Source organism: Protopterus annectens, chromosome 3.part1 (genome assembly GCF_019279795.1).
Source record: "Protopterus annectens isolate FY-2018-M chromosome 3.part1, PAN1.0, whole genome shotgun sequence".
Classification (NCBI taxonomy): Eukaryota; Metazoa; Chordata; order Ceratodontiformes; family Protopteridae; genus Protopterus; species Protopterus annectens.
The window spans coordinates 519,623,622-519,640,703 of record NC_056732.1 but is presented as its reverse complement, the minus strand read 5'-3'; the positions used below and the strand labels follow the sequence as shown (position 1 = coordinate 519,640,703).

Genomic DNA, 17,082 nt, shown 5'->3' with positions numbered 1-17,082 from the left:
AACTTGTACCACATTTCTGGCAATTTTTAAAGCCAGAAGGGCCTTTTTCAGATATTTTGAAAGCACCAACAGAAAAATTGTAGTTTTTTTTAACTATTAAAAATAGTAATATAGAAATACAAAAAATCTACCATCAATGGTGAATAGAACTACACTAAAAAGTGTAAGAAGTAAAGGGGAAAGAAGAGATTACAAACTATGGTAAAAAGACTAGACATAAAAGTCTAAAAAGGAAGGATTTAGAAATGTAAAAATCTATTATCTCATAGGGAATAAAAAGAAAGAAATAAACTTATCTTAATACTTAAAAGCTTGAGAGCTCATTGCAACCATGTCCAAGCATGAAAGTGGCAAACAAGATCTGAGGTATGTTAGGGGTTGGTGGATTATGGATAAGGGAAGAGCTCAAGAGCTTTTTGGTGGCCATGAGCCAAAATAACAGCACAGTCAGATCCAAGGATCGGATCTGAACCCAACTGCTGAGGAATGAAATAAAAATTGGCAACGTCAGATCAACAGTTTTACTAAAAGAAGCATCCTGTAACAGGGAGTCAAGAGAAAGGAAATCATCATCAGAGATCACTTGGCCTGGCAAATGGATCTGGGATGAATACGCCAATGAGTACTCAGAGTCTGATTCATCATCTTCTTCCTGTTTAGAAATGTCTAATTGTCTCTTTTGGGTGAGTACTGGGGTCCATGAAGGATGGTGACCTAACTATCATTAAATAGGCCTTGTGAAAACTCCATCCACTCCTCTTCCATGGACATCTGGGGGAAAGACACATTTTTAGTTTTTTTGTTTCTTTGTCCTGGAAGAAACATCTGGTTTGACTAAATGCAGAGTTTCTGACCCCTGATGACCCTCTATGAGAGACCCAGGAAGTTCCTCTGGAGAGACAAGTATGTATCCCAGAGACTATCACATCTCTGGAACAGGCTCCCCCATTCATGTGAAGCAGTTACTCCCTAGCCCAATTCAAGTGCAACTTGAACAACTGGATGGGGAAGCAGGAAATTCATTCCTGGTTTGGCACGTATGTCTCTAATGGATACACGCAGCCTGTAAATGGCTCATCTTCCAGGTGCCTGCTTGTAAATGTTTCATTTCCCAAGCCCCTGCTTACTCTTAACAAGGGTTCAGAACTTGTCAGAGATTTGGTATGCACGGCTAAGCTTAAAAACGCCCTTGCGGTCATTAGCCTAGTAAACACTTATGAACCCTATCAATGAGTACAGTGCCCCCTTTGGTATGTACCTAACTAGGCATAACCAACAAATGCAACTTTCACAGAGGTTCCTCACTAAAAGAACGCAGGGCGTAAGTAACACGTCCTGTGCATACCACCTCAAGGCCCTATCCCTGTATTCTGTCTCTTACAGTCTGTTGAGGGGAGATCTATGCTTGCATACAAGGTACTGTCAGACCACACTCTGATGGACCTCCTGCATAACTGCAAAACAGCACCAGAATTACCCATTCTAGACTGAAACCTAGTCTCTGATAAAAATAGGACCTGCTGGAGAGGCAGGTCTGTATCCTACAGATGCATGCCTAGGCTTAAAAAAGCCCTTGTGGGCATTAGCCTAGTAAACACCTATAATGAGGATTTGTGGTATACCTTTGGGTCCTTCAGAAATTATTTATCAGGGTTGACCCATCTCACCATTGTCGATAACTTCAGTCATTTTGGATGTGTGAACCTCAGACACCATATTGCTCTCTGGTGAAATCACAGTATCAGGAGTCTGTGCAGAAGATGGGTGCACCACAGGATCTGAAACCACTGCTATTACATCAGAGTCTGACTGGGCAGTTATGACACCAGTCAGAGGTGTCGAGTGGGCAAGGCATCAGGGGTAGAAGGGTGACCATCTTAGCTTAGGTGAAGCCCTTAAAGCGCTGAGTTTCCAAATAGAAAGTGAGAGATGAATTTCATTTTCTTAAGGTTGAATGACCGGGCCTATACTACAAGACTGAAGACGCATTTTTTCGAATGTGTCTTGGTCGAACTTAAAAAAGGCTGAAAACGCAAAATATCGAAGCAGCTGTTAAGCGAATTCTTGAAAGAATTTGCTCTGCCGCTTCGGTACTTTGCCGTTTTCAGCACTGTAGTGCGGTCTCGAAGTTTGTATATTTAAGTAGGGGGGTGTGGGGGGCGAAGCCCCCAACTTAATGTAATGTTTGAAACTGATTTTTATTTATTTATTTTTTTGTTGTTGGAACAGCGATATTTTTCCTTGGGGAAAAAAAATCGCTGTTCTGACACTTCGACATTGTAAGCTCTCGCTTACATAGGGTCGATGAATCAACGTTCACTTTTTTAAGCGTTTGGTGTTTTAATATAGACCCGAATGACCTTTAGGCTTGTGTAAAACAGTGTTACCTTTCAAGGAATATGTAAACAAAATACAATCAGACAGCCACCTGGCTAAAGTTACTTTAGACACATGAGATCTCAGGGAGGGAATGGATCATGTACTGCAGGATGAAGTAGAAAGCACCTTTGAGAAAAGGCTTGGATATCTTGAGAAAAGCATAGGCCATACTATCTCTACCGATGTGAAAGTTAGAAATGGCAGCTAACTGTACTTTGATAGTAGAAAAGCAAGAGCCTGAGCTAAACAACTCAGCAAGAAAATCCAAGATGGATTCCAAATGGGCAGAAAATGGTTGAGACCCTGAGCACCCATAAGACAGACCTTTTCCATTCACTGGATGCCTTCTGAGAAGAGGACAATATGTACACAACTGCCTATGAAAGCTTGAGATTCCTGGCCAGCAAGCAAACTGGAGGAACCATGAGGTCAGCTTGAGGGACTGAAGACTGGGAGGATCCTGACCTGCTGGATAAGAAATGAGATCTGGAATGGGATTCAGTACCCAAGGGGTATTTCAGAAGAGGCCAAAGGAAGGGAAACCATACTTAATTAGGCCAAAAGAGGTGATGAGGAAAACTGTAGCTCTGCAGTGGGCTGCTTTCTGTAGAAACTTTACCATCAGAGGAACTGGGGGATAAGCATAAAAGTCATACCAGGCGCCAATCAAGCACCAGAGTATCCCTGGGTGACTGACCCAGAGAAGGAATAATGGTGTAATAGCTGTCACACTTGGTGTTGGATGGGAGAAAACAGGTCACAACATGGAGCTAGGACTGCTGGATTTAGGGACACTCATGAGGCAATAAAATGCTTCTGCTGAGGCTGTTGGCCAGAATGTTTCACTTCCCCAGGATATGCATTTCTGACAGGAGACCGTCCACCGCCTAACTCTTATGGCCTCACAACAAAGAGGATAAGAATGTTATCTGCCCTGTTTGTTGAGATACCAGACTACCTACATATTGTCAGTCTGTATCACAATCACACCCTTGGGGTGCAATGCAAGGAGGACTGCTCTTATCTGACTGTCAATGTGAATGTGGGCCTCTGCGAAAGACCAGGACCTTTGCACTGTCCTCCCTTTGAAATCCCCCACCCCACCCCAGGAGGGAGGCATCAGTGGTGCCCATGGCCGAAACAGAGGGAATTGCAAACAAACAGTTTCCCTTCGGTCACGAAGTGAGACTGTAACCACTGCTGAAGCTGCTCATGACACACTCTCATCTGCCATATCGGAAAATCCAAAGGATGAGTTAGGGAGGACCACTGAATTGCCAGAGTCCACTGTAAGGCCCTTGCATGATATGTGGCTAGAGGGACCAGTCCTACTGATGCTTCTATATGACCCAGAAGCTTCACAAGTGGGTGAGATGGAGGTTTGGGAGTTGCAAGCACTGACAGGGCCTGAGCTCAGAGACTAAAAATTCTGAAGCTTGGGAGCCTGGCAATTAGATGGTCCATGTCTAAATGACACCTTATGAACTGTAGGATTTGTACAGGCTGAAGGGTCAATTTTAGATAGTTGACTATAATGCCTAACTTGTTGCATAGTTGGAGAAGGTAGTCCCTGGCCGAGATCAATGATGCCTTTGTTAGGGCGGTGAGGAGCCAATCGTCCAGGTATGGAAAGACCTGAAATACATGCTGCCAGAGCCAGACTGCGACCACTGCCATGCACCTGGTAATAACCTGGGGTGGGTCTGTGGTGAGACCAAGCAGCAGGGCCCTGAACTGATAATGATGGTCTCCAGCCAGAAGTGCAGGTTCCACCCTGAACCTTGATCTATCTTGCTGTGATAGTAATTGTCCTTGAGGTCTATCAAGCACATCCAATCATCCTTCCTCAGAAGAGGTAAGATGGACTGCACCACGACCATCTGGAACTTGGTGTTTCTGATGAACTGATTTAGCTTGCTTAAATCCAAAACTGGTCTGATTTCCTTCATATTCTTTGGGACTAAGAAGAATATGGAATAGACTCCGGATCCTATCTGGACTGGTGGGACCTCCTGAATGACTCAATTTGCAAGCAGCTTTTGGATCATTGCTGCTGTGTAGTCTCTTATGGGGGTAGAATATTTGAGAGACGTTTTGGGTAACAGTTTGGAAAGTACAGTTGTGTACACTTACCATAAATGTAGATGTTAGAGTGTATTCACTGTTGCAGTCATCACACTTGGGTTATCTGCCTGCAGGTAGCCCTCAGTCGGCCCAAATACCAGAGACTTAGTATTTCTGCATCGGTTGCTGTCACTCCAGGTCTGACGTCAGGTCATCAGGGGGTATAAAACAGGCAACTTGTCATGATTGCCCTTGGCTAAATGCAGAAGAAGAGGGAACCAGTGCTGTCTAGGCCAAAAGGGAGTCATCAACAAGATTTTGGGAGCATCCTGTTGAATCCTGAACAGGACTTTTAGAATGAGAGGAAGTGGAGGGAAAGGATAGAGAAACATCCTCTTCCATGAAAAAGACAGGGAGTCCCCCTTCCAAACCAGAGGACTTGGGACTCTGGCACAAAATAGAGGAAGTTGTCTATTCAGAGGGGAGGCAAAAAGATCTGAGGAGTACCCCATTGGTGTACAATGGACAAAAACGCATCGCTGTGAAGCATCCATTCATGGGATTGAGTTAAGGACCTGCTCAGTGTGTCTGCCACAAAGTTTTGACCTGAGGGAATGCAACTTGTCTGAAGAATCACTTGATACTGGATAGCCAGATCCCACACTAGGAGTGCTAACTGGCAAAGAAGATAGGAACTTGTCTCACCTTGTTTGTCCACATACAACATCACTGTGGTACTGTCTATAAACATGATAGGTCTGGGGAGAAAAAGAGGATGAAAAGCCTGAAGTGCAAGCAGAAGAGCCCAAAACTATATCTCTGACATTGACGTGCTCTTTCTGTTGAGAAGGCGACCACACCCCCTGCACATTTAGGGAGCCAAAAGCAGTTCTCCACCTCACATCTGAAGCATCTGTGAACAGCTCCTGAGAGGTAAGAGGAGGATGAAAGGGAGTCCTGGATTTAGAGATAACTGCCGGATCCACCAATGAAGTTCCTTCTTGAGACAAGGCAGAAGAGGAACTAGAAAGTCTAGGGGATGCACATACTGAAGCCAAACTGACTTCAGAAACCACTGAACTTTTCTCATGTGGAGTTCGGCTAGAGGCAGCACAGGTGTAGTGGATGTCATGAACCCCAAAGCCCGGAGAAATTCTCTGGTTGTTATAGAAGTCAGAGGAAGAAGAGTTTGAAAAAAGAAATGAGAGTTAAGACCTTAGGAGGATGCAGGGATGCCAACATAGGCACAGTCTGAATCCTGCATCCAAGAAACACATGGTCTTGAAGAGTCAGAGAAGCCTTTTTGAAGTTTGTGAACCCTAAGATTTGCAGAAGGGAAATGACAAAAAGAAGATGTTTTAAAAGGATCTCTGGAGAGGATGCTTGAAACAGGAGATTGTCCAAATAAGGAAATACTTGGATCCCCTGAATCCTGCAAAAAGTAACCACAGCAGCTAGGCATTTGGTAAATACCCTTGGGGCAGTAGAAAGGCCAGAAGGCAAAGCAGAAAACTGAAAATGCCAGGAGGCAACAGATAAACATAAAAACTTCCTTAAAAGGGGATGAATAGGGATTTGGAGATAAGCATCCTTGAGATCCAGAGAAACCAGAAAAGCCTGAGGAAGCAGCAAAAGGAACAAAGTCTGAAGGGATAACATCCGAAAGGAAGGAACCTTCAGAAATGTATTCAGGTGAGAAGGATCCAGAATGGGTCTTCAAGTGCCTTCTTTCCTGGGGACCAAAAAACACTCTGGAATAAAAACTCCTTCCCCCCTTGAGCAACTGGAACCTCTTGAATAGTTCTCTGGGTCAAAAGATCCTGAAGCACCTCTGGAAAAAGGTTTAACTACTCTTGAGGTGGCTGAGGAATGCACATGAAAGGGGTAAGAGATTTCCAAACCATGAAATACCCTTGGCGATTGATGGAAAGAACCCAAGAGTCTTGGGTAATGCTTAACCAAACAGGAAGAGAAACAGAGAAATCTGAAGAGAAAGAAGAATGTGGCTGGGAAGAAGCTGGTAGTCAGACAGTACCTGGTTTATCAGGAAAGGAATGCTACTGAGTAGGAGTAGTCTGAGTAGATTTAGCTGGAGGAACCCTCCTACCACCTTTATTACCTTTGGGAGAAGGACAAGACTGCCTTCGAACAAAAGCTGGTTTAGTACAGTAGCTTCTCTGGAACTTAAGCACTGGATGAACAAAAATATATTTCAGATTCTGTAATTCCTTGCCTTTCTCCTGCAGGGACTTAAACAAATCAGCAGCACCAAACAAACATTTGTTATGCAGAGGAGCATCCATCAACTTAGCCTTAATATCATCAGGCAGAGGTTGAAGCACAGCCAGGAGTATCTACTCAAAACAGAACTTAAGCAGAAGCCCTAGAGGAAGCATCTGCTGCATCACAACTACATTTAATGGAATGGCGAGCTACCTGGGAAGAAGTCCCTAACAGAGACAAGGCAGAAGTTTTACCTGCAGAATCAGGAAGGTCAGAAATAACCTGGCAAGCCTGAGAAGGGAGAGCCAAAACATATCTGGTCATACAAGTCTGATAATTAATAGCCCAAAAGGCTAGGGTGGCTGAAGTATAAACCTTTTTACCCAGCCTTTCCATGGTCATGCTGTCCTTAGCAGGAAGAAGCTTAGTCGAGGGCACTTATTTGGAATGCTTATCAAATGTCACGGAGATCACCGAAGGGTCAGCAGATGGATACTTGTAAAGGAATTTACAGTCATCAGGCATTTTATAAAACTGGTCTGGTTTCTTAGGAGCAGGAGGCTGAGAATCTGGAGCCTGAGAAGCAGAAGAAAAAGCATCAAGTAAAGTAGCCAAAACAGGAGGAACAGCAGAGGGTCTAGGAGACTCCATTTGAAGGAGCTCATAATATCGCCTCTGCACCTCAGATGCCTGGGAACAATTTCATTTAAAGAACTTCATCCTAGTAATGGTATCCCCAAAAGAAATTTCCTCAAAAGGAGATTCAGGACTAATAGACTCCTCTTCCTCCAAACCATACTCCAATTGGGAAGGAATTTGAGTAGAATAAGTCAAGGATTCCTCATCTGAATCCTCCTCAGAGGAATCCTGATCCATAGATCTCTTGTGAGGGGAAGATGACCAAGAAGGAGCTGGAACAGATAACCCCTGAGGAGGCTTCAAGGCCATAAGGACATTAAATAAGCCCTGTGCAAAATTCTGCATTCACTTTGAGGGTCCTTGGGAACAGAAGAAACAGGTTTTGTCATATGCTTCTTTTTTAAGGGGTTGTCCACCTTATGAAATGTAGAAGGCTCCAATGTCAGCCTACACTCCATAACCATAGTCAGACTTCTCCCTCACCAGAATCTCAGAAACCCATATAGGCCCTTCAGTGATAATCAGCCATAGCTCCCCCTGAGCATCCAAAATAAATGTCTGCAAGGCCTCGGAGGATGTGCTGGCAAGCTGGATCCATGACGGCCTCTGAAACAGTCACGGCAGAGGAATCCAAACCATGAACTGGATGAACCTCCAGAGATATGTCTGGTGTAGGAGGCTCAGCCAAAGATTCCAACTTAACTTTTTTGGCCTTCTTCTTCAAAGACGGCTGATTCTCAGGCCAGGAAGTACCCTCCATAGCATCTTTCATTAAAAGTTTAAGATACTGGTTTTCTAAATTAGAAGTGAGGGATGTAGTATGCTCTGTGGCACAAAGGCTTGACAAATACTGCAGGAGGTTTGATCATGAGAAGCCCCTAAACAAAACAATCATTACTCATGACAATCTTTATGGGGAATCTGTCTTCCACACTGGCATTTACCCTTTCTGGATGACATGAAACCCCAAAACAAAATAAAAGCAAAAGAAGCAGCTCAAAAAGATACAGTGAGATTGCTGTCTAAAAGAGTGGAGTAGTAAAAACGACAAATGCAAGAAGAATAAGCACTCCAAGCTGCCATGAGCATTTGTTATTAAAATGGTAAATGTTTTTGCGGCAATCAACCGATTCTTCAGATCAAGAATACACCCAACCCGCACTTTTAAAATAAAGACAAATCAATCAAATCATAAAAATTAAAATCACATATTTAAAAAAATAATAAAAAATGTAAATCAGGTTAATAGTAAAGCATCTATAAACATAAAGAACAGACTAACATAAAGAACCTATATACAAAAAGAAGATTAGCAAAAAAATGCGAGGCACTTATCTGAGTGGCTAGGTTCACCAACAATGACTCAGGTGATCAGACTAATGATCAGAGACGGCGTTCGGACTGGTGGCAAAGAAGTTCTGAGGACAGTACGTCTTGACATCAACTTTATGCTCTATGCTACACAAGGAGCATGTGTGTGACATACAGTGCACCTTAAAGCAACCTAAGGCTTTGGTATAGTGGCCATATGTCAGGCTACCCTTGGCAGGGGATCCCTAATATTATGAACACTGCAACAGTAATATGGAAGGACATCATCCTCTCAACAATCTCAAAGGTGGAAGAGGAAGCAGGCCTCTCAGGTCCAGAAATCTGCAAGTACCAAAGACAGCCCCAAACCTAAGGGAGCTGAAAATAGACCCAACATTGAGATAACAGCAGAGCTGTCTAAACCCAAAGCTCCAAGAGGAAATAATGATCCCAAAGCAGGGACCGCCAACACTAACCCAGACACTCCAGCTTCATCACCACACATCTGAGGTGCTGACAGCTCCAAACAAGTTGGGGTCAAGGCTACCAAGGAAAAGGATGGAGCCAAAGGCAGCCAAGCCATCATCTCTGATCCAGAGGATGGAAACTCATTCGGCCTTGAAGGGAGGAAACCAAAAAAGGTTGGAGTCAAGGGTCCTGGTGTTGGACCTGGACTCGAGGGGATAAGGCCTAACTGTATTTATGCCTGCAAAAAAGATCATCATCAGCTGCTCCAAATCAGCAGTTTTAATGCTGCCCACTAACCTCAATGACTGGAGGGAAGACGCCATCAAAAATGGCTTGGATTGTCTATTGGAAGAGGACCTCACATGCTGGATCGGAGCCAGAGAGGCCCTGAATCATGGTGGGGATGGGGAAGACTCCAATGACTGAAGAAGAAGTGTGCATATGGAAAAGGGAGAAGTCACCCTACTTGAAGAAGCCGCTTTTATCAGGAAGGGGCTTGGATTGCTCAGACTCAAACATGCTATCTTGCTAGACTTGCATGCTGAAGCCGATTGCTCCGAGATGCCAGTGCCAATGCTGTTGGGGGACCTTTGGACCCGGAAAACCAAAGGGAGCACATTCATAGGTGGAGATCAAAGAAGATGATTGCTTACACTCCTACATGGGCTGCTTGGAGTCTCCTAGCTGGGACTTCTCGGACCCAGTCTTGGCAGTTGGAGAGAAGCCACCTTAGAAGAACAACAAGAAGCAGAAATGATAAGACAGTGGGTAAAATGCCTTTCAAAAAGAGCTTGGTCTTACACTTACTGACAGCATGAAAGCTGAAGTTCTCACAAATGGAGCATCCCTAATCCAGATGCTCCAGACCCAAACAATACAGACATTTTAGATGTGCATCCTGGGAGGGCAACTTATGCTCACAGGAAACACGTTTCTTTAATCCTTATCTATTTAACAACACTACTACACCACACTACCACTAAGGGAAAAACAGTAAAGAGCCTAACAATAACAGAGAAAAGTATGTGAAACACTAAAAGCTACCTAAAACTAACAGAACATATGCAAACAACTCTATAAGGGTAAGGGAAGTAAAGATATCACCAACAACACTGCACGAACTCTTCTAAAACAAAAGAAAAATAGCAGAGCTAAATGCAGAGCTGTAGACTGGAATGGTGGCAAACCAGATCTGGTGAGTGGATGGAGGGGCAGGGAGTTATGGGCAGGGCCGGCCTTAGATGAAATGGTGCCCTAGGCGAAGTAGTACTCCAGCGCCCCTTAAGCCCCACCCACGCCATACTCATGACACACTCCTATTTGAGCCACACCCACAGATATGTCACTCTCCATGAAAACCACTCCAGTTATATCCTTCAGTTTTTTTAAATGCATGAAAATCAGTTTCTACTGTAATGGATTTTGCATTACCAAGCATTTTCCGAAAGTTACGAAGTCCAAAATTAATACCAGAGTTCAACTGCCAAGTAATAAGATCAAAAATCAGAACCAGCTGAGACACACACACACACACACACACACACACACACACACACACACACACACACACACACACACACACGCACACACACACACGCGCACACACACACACGCGCACACACACACACACACACACGCGCACACACACACGCGCACACACACACACGCGCGCACACACACACACACGCACACACTTTACTTTATGACATAATGCAGTCTCAGCAGGTGCCCAAAGCTGTGCCATCAGCTGGCAGGTACCACTCACCCAGGCATATTTCCTGTGGTCTCCAGTCCCTTTCTTCTTCCCTGCCGCTCAGCTCCACACATTCATGTACTGCTTTGACATTTGTAGTGTTGCTGCACTTTCACAACTGTAACATTGCTGCTGTGATCTTTTTTTATAAACAATGAAATTAAGACATACTGCAAATCAGTCACTAAATATATCGGCTCCTGCTCTGGAAATGCTTTCTCCACTATATCATTCTGTAAAACCAGAACCTGGTTTGCCCTTCACTAACATCTACTTTAATGTATCATCATCCAAAGTATCTCCACTTAAAAGTGGTTATGACTTCATCTCTCACGTCCCTCTCGATGGTCTCTGCATACGCTATCACAACCATTTACCTAGGCTCTGCCATCATGGATTTTCCCCCATCAATGTTTCAGGACAGAAGCCCCCCCCTCCCCTCACAGCACTTCCACCTAAAAATAGTTGTGGACCTTTCCCCAGTGCTGTTGAGAAATTTTACCCAAGGTATCCCCAAAACAATAGGCCACAGGCCCCAGTGGGACTACCTAGGTCAACAAACCATACATGTGTAGATAGCACACACCACACATAGTTAGCTATAGATATATATATATATATATATATATATATATATATATATATATATATATATAAATGTATAAACTACCACATTGTTGAAACCCATAATTCTGAGACCATAATAACAAAAAAAAAAAACACTGAAGGCCACTATGTCTAAAAATCTTGAATACTGAGCCCCCCTACCAGTGTAACAATGGTAACAAGTGCTAACATGGTCCTGCATGGGGGAAGTCCAGTAGTCAACATATTGTAGTCTTCAGTGTTTTGGTCTTTCGATGTTGCTGTGGAGTGAACCATCTACTTGGCTCCTTGTAATGCCATTCTTCTTCTGTTCCATGACTCACCTGAGTGAGCACTGATGAAAAAGGCTGGAACCTCCTCTGGTTCAAAAAGTTTTTTTTTTTTTTATAATTGTTCATTTGTTCCTATGCCATTACGTTAATTTCCCTGGCTACAGCCTTTCATGTTTGCAAACACGGCTTCACTGCTAACAGCTGAAACAGTCATCAAAAATATAAAGGCATTGCAAATTATTTTTGCATGCATGACATCAGCTGTGAGAGTATAATCTTTTCAGTTGTTTTTGCTTTGCTTTAAAAGGAGCTTTATCATCCCGTTATTTGTATAAGTATGGAGACTTTAGATTAATAACATGCATTTACTGTTAATAATGGGTGCATAATTTCCACTGCATGTTCGCAGTGCTTTGGCACGTGTTAATAGCCCTTAGTTGTACAAAGATCCGAACAACCCCGATCTTTTATTTGAAGTGCAGCATTTTGTCCATGTTCGAGCTAACCCCCCCCCCCCCCAAAAAAAAGGAACTTGACAGTTGTAATGGGTCCACCCAAGTTGGCAAATAAAAATGTTTTACCCCAGAAGACCTCTCCAGCTGGTGCTAGAAGTATGCTGGTTAACACGTTTTGACTAGGCTGAAGTGCAGAAATTCCTTTTAGTAGAGATTGTTTATTTAAAGAGAGGAATCCAAGTACTCTAGAAAAATTTGCACGAATCCTACTGTAAGAAACACCAAGTGGGTAATTAACCAGAAGGTTCTCAAGTAGCAAAGCCCCTGCCTCCAGAAAATAACTTGACCACTGGCAGGCAGGATAATCCTGGTTTTATTAGGTGTGCATTTTAAACACAGCATATCTCATCCCTTTTCAGCAAAGTTAACTTAACAAGATAGGTAAGAGCCGCGGATGTGCACCTCTGAAAAGTTATTTTCTTACTAACATTTTGCCTACATCAAGAAATCAATAATTTTATCTGTCCAGATGCATAGGTAGAAGCAATAATGTGGCCAACGTACATTTACGATGTTGCCAGTGGTTCACACTCTAACTGCTCACAAAAGCAACTAACAAGGAGAGCCAGATAGCATTTGAATGGGGCATTTGGCAGAGAATTTCAAAACTAAATGCACTGAGCTAAGATATGGCAGAAAACGAGTCTCTCAAATCAGCACACATGTACGCTGCTCCATTCATTAATTTAATCGGCTGCCAGACTGAGTTGTAAAGTTAAAAGAACTATTAATAAAAAAAAAATCTGTATTAATTTCAGACGCCAGACATTTCAATAACCACCTTTGGCACAAAGGACGATTATTTTTAAGGGACGCTGTCTTTGTGGAAAACCAAACATTTGGGATAATCATCAGGGTTTACAACTCCAAAACTCTTTTAGCAGATGTTAGAGCAACAAAAACTACTTTCAGTGCTCAGTATTTTAAAGAATCTGGTTCAGAAAATGGTAACGTTAATTTCTCAAGCATATAACTCACATGCAATGGAGGAGAGAGAGATTTTCTGGGGGGGACATAATATACAGGGAACCTTTTAAGAACTGTTTGACCTCAAAGACTGAAGAAGTGGATACATGGGAAGAGAATCCGAAATACCTGACAAATGCACCTTAATTGAGCAGCTCACACAGATATTCAAGAATATGAAGTACCTCTATCTTTTAGGGATCCAAATCCTCTCTTTTGGCACAAAACAGAAAATCTTTTCCATTTTGATATATGTGATTTTCTAGTTTCCTTTATTTTTTCTAGCACTTCCTTATAATAAAGATGTTTAAAAGGAATTAAATGTTTTATCATTCAAACCATAAGTTTGAGAGTCTTCATGTTTGGGTGAATAAGACAGCCCTTCTGCTGTGTGAGCAAGGCCATCATGTGGGATAATATGGGGCGACAGCCCTTGGCTAGATGAAAATGAAAGGAAAACCAATGTTGTCTGGGCCAAAAGGGGGGGGGGTCACCAAGAGAATTTCTGAATCTTGAGGAAGACCTTTTTCGATAAGAGGAGGAGGGTATTTGAAGGAGAAGTCCATTGCTTGTACAGGGGTCCTGGAATATTCTGATTTGATGATTCAGATTGGAGGCAAACACATCTACCTCTGTGGACTCCTACTGGTGGACAATTTGTAAAAAAAAAAAAACCCTTTATGTTCAACATCCATTTGTGACTGTCTGCCTTTGATCTGTTCAGGTAATCTGTAAAGCTTTTCTGCTCTGGCAGAATGTAGACTGCTTGGAGGAAACAGTCTGAAATGAATAGCAATGTCCCAAGCAATCACTGCTAGCCTGCATAAAGATAAGATTTTTTGCCCCCAGTTTGTTTATGTAACACATGGCAGTAACCTGAAGTGTTCCTGGGGACCACATCTGATGGAGGGATCAATGAGCCAGAATCAATGCTTTAATTTCTTTTAAGCATTTATAATGGTTAGGCTTTTGTGGTACAGGTGGTTGAGACCCCAGCACAACATATGCTGAAATGAATGCATCTTCTAAAGCTTCAAGAGGGACAGCTGGAGGCTTGGCAGCTTTCATGTATAATGTGTTCTCATGTTCTGCTTAATCTAGAATTTTCTGGGAGGAAACTCCCAGATATGCTCAGAACTAGTTCAAAATGATGTGAAGATTACTGATCCTACAGACATTGCCAACATACTGGCTGACAGGTTCAGTGCAAACTTCTCCCCTCCCCCAAAAGGAGAGATATCTATACCAAGCGATTGCAGCCCCCAAACATCTCCAACGCCCAAGTGAGAACTGCTCTCCAAAGCAAAAACACAGCATCCATGGGACCTGATGGTGTCCCCGGCTGTGTGCTCCACGAACTCAACGAGGAATTAAACCCACAGCTAGGACAGCTATTTAATCATAGTCTTACCTCTGGATACGTACCCAGGGAGTGTCGCACTGCAACTGTGGTCCCACTTCACAAAGGCGGTGCCTCCACCGACCCTGGAAATTACCGGCCCATTAGCTTGACAAGCCTTATCTGCAAAGCCATGGAGAGGATCATAATGGACCTCATAAATAAAGACATAAGGAATTTGCAGACTTTGGATCCATCCCAGTTTGGCTTTGTCAAAGGCAGATCATGCCTTCTAAACTTGGTTGACTTTTTCGAAACAGTCACCAAAGCCATTGATGAGGGAAAGGCAGTCCATACAGCCTACCTCGATCTGGCGAAGGCCTTCAATACAATACCCCACTCGGGTATCATTGAAAAACAGCTTAAATGTTAACCCATACATCACAAGATGGGTTGCAAACTGGCTGAGTGACAGAACCCACAGGGTCAGAGTTGCTGGCGCCATGTCAGACTCAAAGCCTGTCACAAGTGGTGTACCACAGGGCTCAGTCCTGGGCCCACTCTTGTTTGGCATCTACTTTTCCGAAGTACAAGCAAACACAGGAGGGTTATGGCTGACAAAGTTTGCAGATGACTGCAAACTGGGCGCCATAGTAGAAAACACATCTGACACAGATATCCTTCAGAAGGGTCTCACAGAAACGGATAACTGGTGCCAGAGCCATGGCCTAAAGTTAAATGCCAAAAATGCATAGTCATACCCTTCGGGAAAAACAAGGTTACCCCTAGCTACCAAATAGGTGGCAATCCACTGAGCACAGAAGAAGTTATCAGGGACCTGGGGACCCAGGTTGATAGTAGTCTGTCATTCGACACCCATGTAGCTAAAGTAGTTAGGAAGACCTTCTACATTGCCCACCTTATCATGAAGGATTCTCATCTAGATCAAGGGAGGTCATAGTCTCCCTATACTCATCACTCATCAGACCAATGATTGAGTACAATGCCCCATTCGAATGTATCTGACCCGACACTTGCAGCAGCTGGAGAGGCCACTAAAGTTCCTCACCTAAACGATAAACGGTCCCAAACTTCTGTCCTATGCTGCCCGACTGAAAGAACTCCACCTCTATTCAGTCGCACGCTTGCTCAGAGGTGACCTTTGCCTAACATACAAGGCCATGTCAAACCCAGATTTGATGAATATGCTTCACCTCAAAAATCTAGATCCGTCAGAGCCACAAGGGCGAGAGACTTAAACCTCGACACGGCTGTTAATAGGACGTGCTGGAGGGATAGATTCATCACCCAAAGACTCCCTATGCTGTGGAATAAAATCCCGGTATATGTGAGGCAGAGCACCTCGCTGGCCTTGTTCAAGAGAAATCTTGACCAATGGATGGGAGATCGCAGATATACCCCAGGGATTACCTCAGTGTCACTGCTCGACAGAGGCACAGCAAAATAATGGGTATAGTTCCCCATACTAAAGGGGTGGCGTAAGCCACAAAACTATGGGCTAGGCTTGTAAATGCCCTCGGGCAGATAGCCTAGTATGAACCTATGAACCTAATAGATTTTAGTATCTCTTTTGGGATTCAATATTTAAATTTCTCTCACTCCTCCCTAGTAGATTAGTAGCCATGGACATGTACTTACAACTCTCTCTGTGACCAGTCTGGTTGAGAAGGGTATTCTGAGACATTGTAGTTTACCGACAGCCCACTTATTCTTAATAAAACAGATGAAATATACAAGCGCTGTAAATATACTTTAACGATGGAGACAAAAAGTACAGTTTTGTACCTACCATAAATGTAGATGTCCGATAGGTATGCATCTGCAGTCATAACATATGGGTTGTCCTGCCTCAGGCAGCCCTTCGGTCGGCCGGATTCCAAAGTCTGGGTCTGGCCTCGGCTGATGTCACAATTTCCCCGACGTCAGAGCGTCTGGGGTATAAAAGCATCAGCCGACGCCATTTTCCTCAGTGTTTCTTGCCCCAGATGCGTGCCCTCTAGGAAGGCCAAATTTGGAGGAATGCAATAAATTCCAAACATTTTCCAAAATATATACATATATATATATATATACAAATACACCATAATAGATCCCCCAGCTAGCTAATGGAGGGGTAAGCACCCTAGGAATTCCACAGAGAGGAAGGAGGGAGGGTAAACCTGACTGCAGATGCATACCTATCGGATATCTACATTTATGGTAGGTACAAAACTGTACTATGTCCTTCAAGGATGCATCTGCAGTCATAACATATGGGTAGAATACCATAGCCAATCTGGGGGAGGAGGTACTAAGAAAAGGATGGTGTAGTTAAGATACCCTGCAGGACTGCTGTAGCAAAACCTGCTCTGGATCTGGAGTATAAAGGTAAATTGTAATGTTTGGCAAATGTATGCACGGAGCTCCATGTAGCAGCTTCTAAAATGTCCTTGGTAGCCACCCCTCTTAGGAAGGCTGTAGTGGTGGCTGTGGCCCTCGTGGAATGAGGCCTAATGTTTGCAGGAACCGTCTTACCATGAAAGGAGT

The 17,082-nt window shown here is 43.5% G+C and overlaps 1 protein-coding gene across 1 annotated transcript in view; it reads right to left on the bottom strand.

Moving 5' to 3' along the window:
• GORASP1 (golgi reassembly stacking protein 1) overlaps positions 1-17,082 on the bottom strand; it is a 584,558-nt gene that overhangs the window by 211,542 nt on the left and 355,934 nt on the right. The window lies entirely within an intron of this gene.